At 43.8% G+C, this 15,213-nt stretch overlaps 1 non-coding gene and 1 pseudogene across 1 annotated transcript; one reads left to right on the forward strand and one right to left on the reverse strand.

The window, feature by feature from the left end:
• Positions 1-4,207: 4,207 nt before the first annotated feature.
• TRNAK-CUU lies at positions 4,208-4,280 on the forward strand. Its single transcript has one exon. It is a non-coding gene; the product is annotated as a tRNA-Lys (tRNA).
• A 2,597-nt stretch (positions 4,281-6,877) lies between these two features.
• On the reverse strand, positions 6,878-7,365 carry LOC115835575 (annotated as a pseudogene).
• Positions 7,366-15,213: the final 7,848 nt, after the last annotated feature.

Here is a 15,213-nt window from a genome sequence, read left to right on the forward strand (position 1 = left end):
GTGGCAGGCGCCTGTAGTCCCAGCTACTCGGGAGGCTGAGGGAGGAGAATGGCGTGAACTTGGGAGGTGGAGTTTGCAGTGAGTCGAGATCACGCTACTGGACTCCAGCCTGGGCGACAGAGCGAGACTCCATCTCAAAAAAAAAAAAAAAAATAGCCAGGTGTGGTGGGGCGCACCTGTAATCCCAGCTACTTAGGAGGCTGAGGCAGGAGAATCACTTGAACCCAGGAGGCGGAGGTTGCAGTGAGCGGAGATCACACCACTGCACTCCAGCCTGGACACAGAGTGAGACTCCGTCTCAAAAAAAAAAAATAAAGAAAGAAACAATAAAAAAAATGGCAGTTGCAGGAGCTGAGGTGGGGAGAGGGCAATGTGAAGTTACAGTTTGCTAAGCATGGAATTTCAGTTTGGGGTGATGAAAGTTCTGGTGATGGATGGTGGTGATAGTTACATAATAATGTGAATGTACCTAATGCCATTGAACTGTGCACTTAAAAATGGTTAAGACGGTAAATTTTATGTTATGTATATTTTGCCACAATTTAAAAAAAAAAAAAAAAGGCTGGGCGTGGTGGCTCATGCCTGTAATCCCAGCACTTTGGGAGGCCAAGGCAGGTGGATTACAAGGTCAGGAGTTCGAGATCAGCCTGGCCAATATGGTGAAACCCCGTCTCTACTAAAAACATACAAAAATTAGCTGGGCATGGTGGCGGGTGCCTGTACTCCCAGCTACTTGGGAGGCTGAGACAGGAGAATTGCTTGAACCCAAGAGGCAGAGATTGCAGTGAGCCAGAGACTGCAGTGAGCCAAGGTAACACCACTGCTCTCCAGCCTGGGCGACAGCGTAAGACTCTGTCTAAGAAAAAAAAAGAAAAAGAAAAAGAAAGAAACGCAGACACACACATACAAAAGGAACAAGGATCCAGATATCTTAGGTTTAGCAGCATTTATTTCTGAATAACAGGATCTATATACTCCTCTCTCTTTTTGATCTAAGTAACCAAGGAGTTGATTTGGTTTAAATGGCTTCGTTGTGAGGACCCTATGAATTGTGTAACTGATCAGCTTTCCTTTTCCACCATGACTGCTAGAAAGCTTTCGATGAGATTTGTAGTCTACTTATACAAAAGAAGTATCCAGAACCTCTGAGTCTCTTTTTTTTTTTTTTTTTGAGACAAGGTTTCTTACTGTCACCCACTGAAGTACACTGGAGTACAATGACGTGACCAAGGCTCACTGCAGTCTTGACCTCCCAAGAGAGGCTGAGATGGGAGGCTCAAGCTATCCTCCCACCTCAGCCTCTCAAGTAGCTGGGGCTACAGGTGTGTGTCACCATGCTGGGTGTGGGGGGTCTTGCTATGTTGTTAGGGCTGGTCTAGAACTACTGGGCTCAAGTGATCCTCTTACCTTGGCCTCCCAAAGTAGTAGGATCCCAGGTGAGCCACCTCGCCTGGCCTGGGTCTCATTTCTGTAAGTCTAATTGTTGGCCACATTTTAAAGTTTTATCTTTGCTTTCCTTTCTTTCTTCTTTCTCATGTACTTTTAAAAAATAACCCTTTTAATATTACAGAAGTATACATATGCATTTTAGAAAATTTGAAAATAAAGACAAGCAAAAAATTAAAAAAGTAAAACGTTTAGATTCCCACTACCCAAATAATAGTATTAATATCTTAGTAAATGGCCTTCTTTTTACCAAAATGAGTGATTACATTTATTCTGTAGCTTGCTTTTTTCAACCAAGCATCTCCACTTTCCATTACAGCAAATTTTCATTTCATCCAATATTCAAACTATATGCAAGTTTCTCCAGTTGACTCCAAAATCTCTTTATAACTAGTTTTTCCAGAACAGTATCCAATCTAGGATCACCTATTGCATCTGACTATTATGGCCCTTTTGTCTCTTTTAATTTAGCAAAAGTCGACCAGGCGTGGTGGCTCACACATGTAATCCCAGTACTTTTGGAGGCCGAGGCGGGTGGATCATCTGAGCTCAGGAGTTCGAGACCATGGCCAACATGGTGAAACCCTGTCCAACATGGTGAAATCCTGTCTCCACTAAAAATACAAAAATTAGTTGGGTGTGGTGGCACGCACCTGTAATCCCAGCTACTCGGGAGGCTGAGGCTGAGGCAAGAGAATCACTTGAACCCAGGAGGCAGAGATTGCAGTGAGCCGAGAGTGCACCACTGCACTCTAGCCTGGGCCACAAGAGCAAAACTCGGTCTCAAAAACAAAAACAAAAAAAAACAGCAAAAGTCGTTAAAAAATATATAATACTTATTGAAGGTTAGTTGTCCTGGAGAATTTCCCACCCTCTGACTTTGTGTTATTGGCTCCTTATGGTGTCATTCATCTTGTTCCTCTATCCTTTATATTCCTTGTAAACTGGAATTAATATCAAAAGGCCTATGGACCTTTAGATACTAATTAATCAAAAAAATTTTTGGCTAGAATAAATAGTTACCATTGATTTTGTGTTGTATCACTGCTAAAGATACACTATCTTGTTGAAGATTAGTAAAGCACTAGCAAAACTCAGATTAATTTCTGGATTAAGGTAATAACAACCGGAACCCACCATCATTCATTGAGATTGTCCTCCTTGCATCTAGTAACCTGTGTGGTGTTACTTCGACCCTGTAAATATCCAGTTCTCCACCAACTATTAACATATAAAATTAACATAATGGTTTAACCACAATTGATAACCCTTGTTTAAAAGGATTTGCCACTGCTGGGTGTGGTGGCTCACTCCTGTAATCCCAGCACTTCGGGAGGCCGAAGCGAGTGGATCACTTGAGGTCAGGAATTTGAGGCCAGTCTGGCCAACATGGTGAAACTACATCTCTACTAAAAATACAACAATTAGCCAGGCGTGGTGGTGCACGCCTGTAATCTCAGCTACTCGGGGGCTGAGACAGGAGTGATCACTTGAACCTGGAGGTGGAGGTTGCAGTGAGCTGAGATCGCCCCATTGCACTTCAGCCTGGGCAACAGAGCAAGACTCTGTGTCAATAATAATACTAATAAATGAATTTGCCAAAGTATGCTTTTCTAATCCTGCTTTTTTTTTTTTTTTTTTTTGAGACAGAGTATTACTCGGTGACCAGGCTGGAGTGCAGCGGCATGATCTCGGCTCACTGCAACCTCCGCCTCCTGGGTTCAAGCGATTCTCCTGCCTCAGACCTCCCAAGTAGCTGGGATTACAGGCGCGCGCCACCACGCCTGATTGTATTTTTAGTAGAAACGTGGTTTCACCATGTTGGCCAGGATGGTCTTGATCTCTTGACCTCGTGATCCGCCAGTCTCTGTCTCCCAAAGTGCTGGGATTACAGGCGTGAGCCACCGCGCCCAGCCTTTGTTTTTTTCTTACAAAGTAGTTTCCCTCATTAACTGGGACTGTTTGGCTACTGTGAAATCGTTTATTCTGGAAAACAGAATAAATCTTTTTTTTTTTGTTTTTGTTTTTGTAGGGAGAGGCTTGGAATAATGGTCCCTTCCCACACTGAGGTTCTATCAGTCTATGGAATAAATGTTTTCACTTTTTAGTTTTGAGTGTGAGCAAACTCTCTACGGTATTTTCAATTACTCGCTGAGACTGCTTTAGCTTTCTAATCTCTCGTGTAAACACCATGGTATGTCTTAGTTGAACCACTGTCGTGCCAAAGAAAAGAATTCCGAAAATCTCTAAGTCACACGATCCCGAGAGGCAAGCCAGCTCTGCAGCTGGGCTTTCAGTTCCAATTGTTTCTAGAGAGTGTGCAGGACATTTCTCCCGAGCCGTCTTTTGCAGTGGGCCACGCGGGTGCTGAGAACATCTGTGGTCCCCGTGCTTCAAGGGGTGGGCGCTCTGCCGGCGGGAATCTTTAGGATGAACTGGAAGCACCCCCATACTCACTCCTATTCTCTGGGCTGGAGTCGGCATCGCCCTCCTTGGCCCGCCTTACCTTTAAGGAAACGGAAAGGTGCTGACCACTAGAGGGCTGTTTATACATTTTTGTTAAACAACAGAAGTTTGTGCGCACAGAATCAGACATGAAACACAAGTTTTAAAAGTCATGAAAAACTTTACCAAAAAAAAAAGTATATATATATATATATATAAAATGGAAAGATCATTTAATACGAAATGTAATTCTTGGAGCAAATCAAAACAATCTTATTCCTTTGAAAAGATCTAGACACAACCCTTTCCTCCAACTGCCCGGCTAGCTCAGTCGGTAGAGCATGGGACTCTTAATCCCAGGGTCGTGGGTTCGAGCCCCACGTTGGGCGACGTTCGTTTTGCTTTCATTTGACCAACTTCAGGTCTCATCAACGGTACTAATTTCACCAGTTTCAGCTCTCATCAACGGTAATAACAGACTTCAGCCTGGATGGTCTTATTTTAAAATAATCCAATACATACAAAACTACTAAGACTAAAAAAGGAGCAATGGGCCTGGTGCGGCGGCTCACACCTGTAATCCCAACACTTTGGGAGGCGAGGAGGGTGAATCACGAGGTCGGGAGTTCGAGACCAGCCTGGCCAATATGGTGAGACCACCCCACCCCCTGTCCCTGACCCCGTCTCTACTAAAAATACAAAAATTAGTTGGGCGTGGTGGCGCGTGCCTGTAGTCTCAGTTGCTCGGGAGGCTGTGGCAGGAGAATCGGAGGCTGTGGCAGGAGAATCGCTTGAACCTAGGAGGTGGAGTTTGCAGTGAGCTGAGACCCGGCCATTGCACTCCAGCCTGGGCGACAGGGCAAGACTCCCTCTCAAAAAAAAAAAAAAAAGGAACAATGAAACCAGTAAATTTCATCTTGTAAATTACATACTTAAAGGCTATCTGCCCTAAAAAAGTATTTGTTGCTGAGTGGCCTGTTTGAAGGGCCGCCAAACACCAAAAGTTAGGAGATAAGAAGACATTAAAACTCATGAAATTGTAGAGTTCATAATATTGCCCAAGTAATCTGTTAAAATGTTTGAAATGTTTATTTTTTACTTAATATTATGTGATATTGAAGATTAGTTTGGAGAACAATTCTGTGTATTTTTAAACCACTGTTAAGATTGTTCTAGTGATGAACGAATATGGTGGTTATTGTGAACAGAGCCTTAGAACATTTTTTATCCTTTTTTTTTTTTTTCTGAGTGCTTTTATGTAGATACCCTTTTTTCTTTTCTTTTTTTGAGATGGAGTCTCGCTTTGTCACCCAGGTTGGAGTGCAGTGGCTCAATCTTGGCTCACTGCAACCTCCACCTCCCGGGTTCAAGCGATTCTCCTGCCTCAACCTCCTGAGCAGCTGGGACTACAGGTGCACGCCACCACACCTGGCTAATTTTTGTATTTTAGTGGAGATGGGGTTTCACCATGTTTGTCAGGCTGGTCTTGAACTCCTAACCTTGTGGTCCACCTGTCTTGGCCTCTCAAAGTGCTGGGATTACAGGCGTGAGCCACTGCGCCCGGCCAGAAGCTCACTTTCTTTGAGCAAAACTATTATATGTTGACAGCTGCAAGTTTTTTCCTCATCCTAAATATTTTTAGTCATTCCCAGCAATTCTCAAATGTTCTCCACAATTACTATGTTAGCTCATCAATTCGAAATACAATTTCAGACCTTGTTAGAAAGATATTAAAAAATTTCAGCATCAGAAATGAAGATACCCAAACACCCCCATTATTACAGATGCATAATTAATCTCTAGGTGATGGGAGGTGAGGTGAATTAATTAATTAATTAACTAATTTATTTATTTTTCTGAGACAGAGTCTCGTTCTGTTGCCAGGCTGGAGTGCAGTGGCGCAATCTTGGCTCACTGCAACCTCTGCCTCCCAGATTCAAGCGATTCCCCTGCCTCAGCCTCCTGAGTAGCTGGGACTACAGGCCCGCAACACCACACTGGGCGAGCTTTTTGTATTTTAGTGTAGATGGAGTTTCACTATGTTGGCCAGGATGACCTCGAACTCCTGACCTTGTGATCTGCCTGCCTTGGCCTTCCCAAGTGCTGGAATTACAGGCATAAGCCACTGCGCCTGGCCCGGATTTTTTCCAGAGAAGTAAACCAGGTGGGAAAAAAAGCAAATTGGTAAATTGATGAAAGGTCAATGAAAATGTCATACATTAATTTAAAATAGAAGAGCGGGCTTACTTGTGTTCTCCAAAAATTCGTATGTTAAAATCCTAACCCTCAGAGCCTCAGAATGAGATCTTATTTGGAAAAAGCTCTGCCGCAGATGTAATTAGTTAAGATAAGATGAGGTAATACCAGAGTAAGGTGGCCTCCTAATCCATTATAACTGGTATCTTTATTAAAAAAGGGGAAATTTGGAAAAAGACACACAAACCCAGACACCAATATACATCTGGAAACCTGGGAGAAAGCCATGTGCAGATGAAGGCAGAAACTGGGGTAATGCTTCTACAAGCTAAGGAACACCAATGCTCCCGCAAGCTAAGGAACGCCAAAGATTGCCAGCAAACCACCAGAAGCTAGGGGAGAGGAATGGCACAGATTCTTCCTCACAGTCCTCAGAAGGAACCAAACCTACCAACACCTTTATATGGGATGTCTAGCCTCTAGAATTGTAAAATAATTTATGTTTGGCAGTCCCGAGAAACTAATACAATCAGTATTCCAGTTGGGAGGTAATTTTGATTTTAAATTTTATTATTTATTATTTTATTATACCTTATATTAAGTAATTGTCATCACCTTCATTCTCAAAAAGTCTGTGAGAAGCAATAGATTTTTCTGATGCAGTCCTAAACTAAGGTCAAGGGGGGAAGTTAGGATCACCGAGCCTTCAGAAGTAGCATTTTAACAAGCTTAATCTTTTTTTTTTTTTAACAGCCCAGAGTTTTTTTATTTATTTATTTTTTAACACCTATTATGCCATGAATTCATAGGGAATAGGTTCCATCAGCTCAGGCTCCTTCCCACTGGCTCTCACAAAGTATGCTTCTCTGGCTGGAGCAGGCTGGCGCTTCCGTTGAACCCAGGTAGCTTTCTCTTTGGCTTCTTTCTTTTTCTGATCATTTTCCTTCATGCGTTTCAGGAAGCTATCTCGGCTCTTAGAGTGCTTAATGTGCTCAATACGCACATTAATTATCTTGGCAAGAATCTTGCCCTTAACTTGTTTACAACAATGCCAACAGCATGCTGGGGAACAATATAGACTCTTCCAGTTTTGCCATGCTAACACTTGTGGGGCATTCCTTTTTGAACAGTACCCATTCCCTTGATGTCTACAATATCACCTTTCTTATAGATTCGCATATATGTGGCGAAAGCAACAACTCCATGTTTTCTAAAAGGCCTAGAGAAAATATATCGGGTGCCTCTCCTCTTTCCCTTTGTGTTCGTCATTTTGGCGAATTACTGGAAGATGGCAGTTCCGGCCGAAAGGAACAAGCTTAATCTTAATGGATATTTTTTCTTATTGTTGGCTGATGACTCATAATGTTGAGTAGTGACTTATTACTATTTGTACTAAAAAATGCAAAGATATACCACGTCGAATACATTTTATTCTCCCATGGAACTCATATTCGAAGATTTTATGTTCAATTAGTCTATAAATGAACACTTTAACACAGTGTGCTAATTTAATGCAGTCCAGTTTCTTCACCAAGTAAGTGGCAAAAAAAGAGAGAGACAGAGATATCTTAATGGAATGAAATGTGTGGACTTTGTTTCCATCTTGATTTGAACCAGTCATAAAGAAACATGTATGAGACAATCAGGGAATCTGAACACAGGCTGGGTACTTGAAGATAAGGAGTTATTTGCAATTAAATGCAATAACGCCATTTAGAGATACATACTAAATTGTTTATGAATAAAATAGACATGATCTCTGGAATCTGTGTATATGCATTTTTCGGGGGGAGAGGAATGAAGACATATCAACGAAACAAGATTGGCCGCATGTTAATAACTGTAGAAGCTGAGTGACCCATACAACACAGTTCATTACACTATCACCTCTGCTATTGTATATGTTTACATTTTTCCATAAATTTAAATATCATTAGATTATGCAAAAACAAAAGTGTCTTAACCTCTGTAGCTCAGTGATCACACTTAGCATCACTAACAGTGGGACAACCAGATATCATGTACCTGCTTACGTAATGCAATGAGAACTGCACAGCATCACCTTTAAAATAATCTTGTCAAAACACTCAACTTGGATCTAATCAAGTCTTTAGACCTAACTTTACATTTATAGGAAATGTAAGTAACAAGTAACACCGTGAGTAAATAATCAGGTGAATCCAGAATGTCAGACATTCAACAAACGCCTGGGCTCTTCAGAAAGCAAATACTAATACTAAACAAAGACTAATACCACTACTAATAAAGGCTATGTGTGTGGGGGCAGACTGTATTTGAGCCAAAGGCTTCCCCTCCAGCCCCATTGACAGTCTGGTGAAGCCAATGAATTCTTTTCTCAGAATGTCTTAAATGCATAAAATAAAAAACAGGATTATTAAAAAATACGGGGTTTTTTTGTTTTTTTTTTGAGACGGAGTTTTGCTGTTGTTGCCCAGGCTGCAGTGCAATGGTGCGATCTCGGCTCACTGCAACCTCCGCCTCCCAGGTTCAAGCGATTCTCCTGTCTCAGCCTCCCAAGTAGCTGGGATTACAGGCATGTGTCACCATGCCTGGCTAATTTTGTATTTTTAGTAGAGACGGGGTTTCTCCATGTTGGTCAGGCTGGTCTCGAACTCCTGACCTCAGGTGATCCTCCCGCCTCGGCCTCCCAAAGTGCTGGGATTACAGGCGTGAGCCACCGTGCCCAGAGAAATATAGTTATCAAAATATTTTAAAGTACAATATGGAATACACATGTTCCATTATTAATGCATTAAATAACAAGATCTAACTACAATAGTTTTATTTTATTTATTTATTTAGAAACAGGGTCTTGCTCTGTCACCCAGGCTGGAGTGCAGTGGTGCAATCTCAGCTCACTGCAGCCTCCACCTCCTGAGTTCAAGCTATTCTCCTGCCTCAGCATCCCGAGTAGATGGGATTACAGGCATGCACCACTACACCCAGCTAATTTTTGTATTTTTTGGTAGAGACAGGATTTCACCATGTTGGCCAGGCTGGTCTTGAACTCCTGACCTCGTGACCCGCCTGCCTCAGCTTCCCAAAGTGCTGGGATAACAAGCGTGAGCCACTGCGCCCAGCCAACTATAATAGTTTTAAAGTAGTGATGAATATAAATTATATTTCTGAGATATTTTCAATAGCCATAATGTGATATGAAAACATCTGTAATTTATATTGATGACAAAGCCACAGCTCATAGTATTGTAGTTTGTTATCTTCATTTGTAATGGAAGGAAATGCTAAATTTTTTTTTTTTGAGACGGAGTCTTGCTCTGTCGCCCAGGTTGGAGTGCAGTGGCGCAATCTCAGCTCACTGGAAGCTCTGCCTTCCAGGTTCACAGCATTCTCCTGCCTCAGCCTCCAGACTAGCTGGGACTACAGGCGCCCACCACCACGCCTGGCTAATTTTTTGTGTTTTTAGTAGAGATGGGGTTTCACTGTGTTCGCCATGATGGTGATGGTGTCGATCTCCTGACCTTGTGGTCCGCCCGCCTCGGCCTCCCAAAGTGCTGGGATTACAGGCGTTAGCCACTGCACCCGGCCTAGGAAATGCTAAATTTTAATTAGAATTTGGTGAAAATAAAAATGTAATTTTTGCCTCATCCAACTTCATGGACCCTTTGAATTGTATCCACAGACTCCTAGCTTAAGAACTTCTGCTCTAGGTTTAAAAAGACAAGAGATTTGGCCAGGCACAGTGGCTCATGCCTGTAATTCCAGCACTTTGGGAGGCTGGGGGAGGTGGATCACTTGAGGTCAGGAGTTTAAGACCAGCCTGGCCAACATGGGGAAATCCCGCCTCTGCTAAAACAAAAATTAGCTGGGCATGGTGGTGTGTGTCCCAGCTACTCTGAGGCAGGAGAATGGCTTGAACCCAGGAGGCGGAGGTTACAGTGAGCCGAGATTTGAGACTCTGTCTCAAAAAAACCAAAACAAACAAACAAAAACAAGAGATTGTTCAGTTCTGGGGCATAATTAAAAAAAAAAAAAAAGATATTTTATCCGGGAGTGGTGGCTCACACCCGTGACCCCAGCACTTTGGGAGGCTGAGGCGGACAGATCATCTGAGGTTGGGAGTTCGAGACCAGCCTGACCAACATGGAGAAATCCCATCTCTACTAAAAATACAAAAATTAGCCAGGCATAGTGGTGCATGCCTGTAATCTCAGCTACTCAGGAGGCTGAGGCAGGAGAATTGCTTGAACCCGGGAGGCCAAGGTTGCCGTGAGCCGAGATCATGCCATTGCACTCCAGCCTGAGTAACAAGAGCGAAGCTCCGTTTCAAAAAAAAAAAAAAAAAGATTAAACAATCAAATGTAATACATTGTTATTTAATAGGTCTTGTTTTGAAAAAAGGAGGACACAAACAAGTGAGGAAATCTGGAGTGAGTACTGCATAATTTTAGGAAACTATTGTTATTCCCTATTGACATAGGTTTCTAATAGCAACAAGTTGAAAGCAGACTGCATGTTATTGTGCTGGATGTGATATGGTATTGTGGCATGTAGAAAATGCTTATTTTGAAAGTACATACTAAGGAAACCAGGTGTGAATGATTATGTGTTTACACACATACACGCCCCACATAAATATATGTCAATATAAGGCACACACGGGGAAATGTTCACAGTTGTTTAATGGAGGTGATATAAAACGTCTTTTTCTTCTTCTTCTTTTTTTTCTTTTTTTCTGAGATGGAGTCTTGCTCTGTCGCCCAGGCTGGAGTGCAGTGGCACAATCTCGGCTCACTGCAACCTCCGCCTCCCGGGTTCAAACGATTCTCCTGCCTCAGCCTCCTGAGTAGCTGGGACTACAAGCATGTGCCACAGTGCCCGGCTAATTTTTACATTTTTAGTAGCGACGGGATTTCACCATGTTGGCCAGGCTGGTCTCAAACTCTTGACCTGGTGACCCACCCGCCTCGGCCTCCCAAAGTGTTGGGATTACAGGCGTGAGCCACTGCACCTGGCTAAAATGTATTATTCTTTCTACTTTTCTGTGTGTTTGAACTTCTTATAATAAAATCTTTAAAAAGTGACTTTAAAAATATTTTTATTGAGGTATAATGTAGGTTTGTTAAGGTGCATTACTAGGAAGTGTACAGCTTGATGAATTTTTACATGTGTGAAACATGTAACACCATCTAACCACACCGGATTAAGATACAGAACATTTCTGTCACTGTTCTGTAGTTTCCTAGTGCCCCTAATTTCTAACACTATTGATAAAGTATATACTCTTTCATGTCTGGTTTCTTTTGTACAACACGAGTTCCTGTTATATTAAAGCCAGTTTTCATGCAGGGCGCAGTGGCTCACACATGTAATCCTGGCACTTTTGGAGGCCAAGGTGGGTGGATGGCCTGAGCTCCGGAGTTCGAGACCAGCCTGGGTAACACAGTGAAACCCCGCCTCTACTAAAATACAAAATGTTAGCTGGGCATGGCAGCGTGCACCTGTAATCCTGCTACTCAGGAGGCTGAGATAGGAGAATTGCTTGAACCCGGGAGGTGGAGTTTGCAGTGAGTTGAGATCATGCCATTACACTCCAGCCTGGGTGACACAGCGAGGCTCCATGTCAAAACAAAAACAGGCTGGGCACAGTGGCTCACGCCTGTAATCCCAACACTTTGGGAGGCCGAGGCGGGTGGATCATGAGGTCATGAGTTCAAGACCAGCCTGGTCAAGGTGGTGAAACCCTGTCTCTACTAAAACTACAAATACTAGCTGGGCGCGGTAGCAGGTGCCTGTAATCCTAGCTACTAGGGAGGCTGAGGCAGGGGAATCGCTTGAACCCAGGTGGCGGAGGCTGCGGTGAGCCAAGATTGTGCCACTGCACTCCAGCCTGGGCGACAGAGTGAGACTCCATCTCAAAAAAAAGAAACACCAGTTTTCAGAGACTCCATGATGCTGTGTTTGTCAAGAATGTGGAAAAACAAGCCTTTTCTTAAATTGCTACTTGAAATGTAAAATGATGAAACCTTTCACAAGGCAATTTAAAATGCCCACATTCTTTGACCTAGTAATTCTACTTCTTGGGTCCTAAAAAAATAAAAGCAAAGTGCAGAAGGCAGGCATGGTGGCATGATCTGTATTCCCAGCTACTCTGGAAGCTGAGGCGTGAGGACTGCTTGAGCCTAGGATTCCAGGCTGGACACTCTAGCCAGGACAACATAGCCTGGCTATGTTGACGCCCTATTCTGGACAACATAGTGAGACCCTGTCTCTTAAAAAAAAAAGAAAAGAAAAAGCAACGTGCACAAAGATTAGATAAATCTTGAAATATTTATACTGTGGTATGTTGAAAGCTATTGAAAATCTGAGGTACTCATGTTTGTAATCCCAGCACTTTGGGAGGCAGAGGTGGAAGGATTACTTGAGGCTAGGAGTTGGAAACCAGCCCGGTCAACACAGCGAGAGCACATCTCTGCAAAAATAAAAGTATTAGTTGGGTGTGGTGGCATCCACCTGTAGTCCCAGCTACTGGGGAGGCTGAGGCAGGAGGATCACTTGAACCCAGGAGCTGCAAGCTGCAGTGAGCCATGATCATGCCACTGTGCTCCAGCCTGGGAGACAGAGCAAGACCCTGTTTCAAAAAAAAAAAAAAAAAAAGGTGAGATAGACCTGTATGTAATTTGAACAATCTCCAGGATATATTATTATGTTAAAAAAGAATACAACTGGGCCAGGTGTGGTGGCTCAGGCCTGTAATCCCAGCACTTTGGGAGGTCGAGGCGGGCGGATCACAAGGTCAATAGATCGAGACCATCCTGGCCAACTTGGTGAAACCCCGTCTCTACTAAAAATACAAAAATTAGCCGGGAGTGGTGGCAGGCGCCTGTAATCCCAGCTACTCAGGAGGCTGAGGCAGGAGAATCGCTGGAATCCAGGAGGCAGAGGTTGCAGTGAGCCGAGATCACACCAGCCTGGTGACAGAGACTCTGTCCCAAAAAAAAAAAAAAAGAATGCAACTGAACAATATGTACAGACCATTTATGGTAAAAAAAAAAAAAAAATGGAGAAAAATGCACACGCCAAATGGTGGGAAGGTAAATAGGGGGGGAAATAAACATGTTCCTTAAGTTTTGCCCTGTATTTTATATTTCTCAATTGTTGCATCATGAGCCCAAATATTTGAATATTACCTGTGTAATTAACACATAAAGGCAAATAAGTTAACCTCAATACAAAAGCAGAAATAACACAGAGGGTTCTAGGAGAAAAGAACTCCTCATGGATTCCCAAACAACTCATAACAGTGGGGGAACTGGGCAGATGAGGGGTGGAGGTGGGAAAGAGACTTTCACTATTTTCTTTTTTTCTTTTTTTTTTTTTTTGAGATGGAGCCTCACTCTGTCGCCCAGTCTGGAGTGCAGTGGCGCAATCTCGGCTCACTGCAAGCTCCGCCTCTTGGGTTCACGCCATGCTCCTGCCTCAGCCTCCTGAGTAGCTAGGACTACAGGCGCCCACCACCATGCCCAGCTAATTTTTTGTATTTTTAGTAGAGACGGGGTTTCACCGTGTTAGCCAGGATGGTCTCGATTTCCTGACCTCGTGAGCTGCCTGCCTTGGCTGCCCAAAGTGCTGGGATTACAGGCGTGAGCCACCGCGCCCAGCCCACTATTTTCATTTTTGTATTTTTAAACGTTTGGATTAAAAAAGTATGTGCAGGCTGGGCGCAGTGGCTCACGTCTGTAATCCCACAACTTTGAGAGGCCGAGGCGGGTGGATCACCTGAGGTCAGGAGTTCGAGAACAACCTGACCAACATGGTGAACCCCCATCCCTACTAAATATACAAAAATTAGCCGGCCATAGTGGTATGCGCCTGTAATCTCAGCTACTTGGGAGGCTGAGGCAGAAGAATCGCTTCAATCTAGGAGGTGAGGCTGCAGTGAGCTGAGACTGCGCCAATGCACTCTAGCCTGGGCGACAGAGTGAGACTTGGTCTCCTAACAACAACAACAAAAAAATTGGCCGGGCGCAGTGGCTCACGCCTGTAATCCCAGCACTTTGGGAGGCCGAGGCAGCAGGATCAAAAGGTCAGGAGATCGAGACCATCCTGGCCAACATGGTGAAACCCCATCTCCACTAAGATACAAAAAATTAGCCAGGCGTGGTGGTGCGCGCCCGTAGTCCCAGCTACTCAGGAGGCTGAGGCAGGGGAATCGCTTGAACCCAGGAGGCAGAGGTTGCAGTGAGCTGAGATTGTGCCACTGCACTCCAGCCTGGCTACAGAGCGAGACTGTCTCAAAAAAATTTTTAAAAAAGTATGTATTTTATATTCAATAAAAAATTTAAAAGTGTACAGGACAGTTTCGGTGGGGTGGGGTCCAAAGAAGCCCTTGTCCCTTTTTACAATTTAGCAGTGGTGTCCAAGGGAGTGAATACAGTCATGGGTTCTTAGTTTCTGAAGTAAAGCCCCTTCCTCATCCCTCTTTTCCACTTATCACTAGAGACTGAAACTAAAAACCATGGCTTCAGGGTGCTAAAAGCCTAAACAAAACAAAACAACAACAAAATAAGGCAGGTTGGACAAGCTTGCAAGAAGTAGTCGTGACAAGATGGTGTATATTCAACTGAAATAAGGAAGGTTTTTGTGGGTTTCTGTTGTCAGAGAAGGGGTTGTGTTAAAAAGACCGAAGGAGAAATGGAAGTCAGATAAATGGAGAGGGGCCCGGAATTGGCGGGGTGTGGAACCCGGGCAGGGGAGGGCTTAGAAAAGCCATGGAGACAGGCTGGGCGCAGTGGCTCACGCCTGTAATCTCAGCACTCTGGGAGGCCGAGGCGGGCGGGTCACCTAAGGTCGGGAGTTCAAAACCAGTCTGACCAACATGGAGAAACCCCATCTCTACAAAAATACAAAAATTAGCCCGGTGTGGTGTCACATGCCTGTAATCCCAGCTACTCGGGAGGCTGAGACAGGAGAATCGCTTGAACCTGGGAGGCAGAGGTTGCAGTGAGCTGAGATCGCGCCATTGCACTACAGCCTGGTTAATAAGAGGGAAACTCCGTCTCAGAAAGAAAAAAAAAATAGAAAAGCCATGGAGACAAAGGTTTGCAGAGGAGGACAAAGGTTTGCATAGGGAATGCAGGTAGGCTA

The sequence above is a fragment of the Nomascus leucogenys genome, chromosome 6, assembly GCF_006542625.1.
Source record: "Nomascus leucogenys isolate Asia chromosome 6, Asia_NLE_v1, whole genome shotgun sequence".
NCBI lineage: Eukaryota > Metazoa > Chordata > Mammalia > Primates > Hylobatidae > Nomascus > Nomascus leucogenys.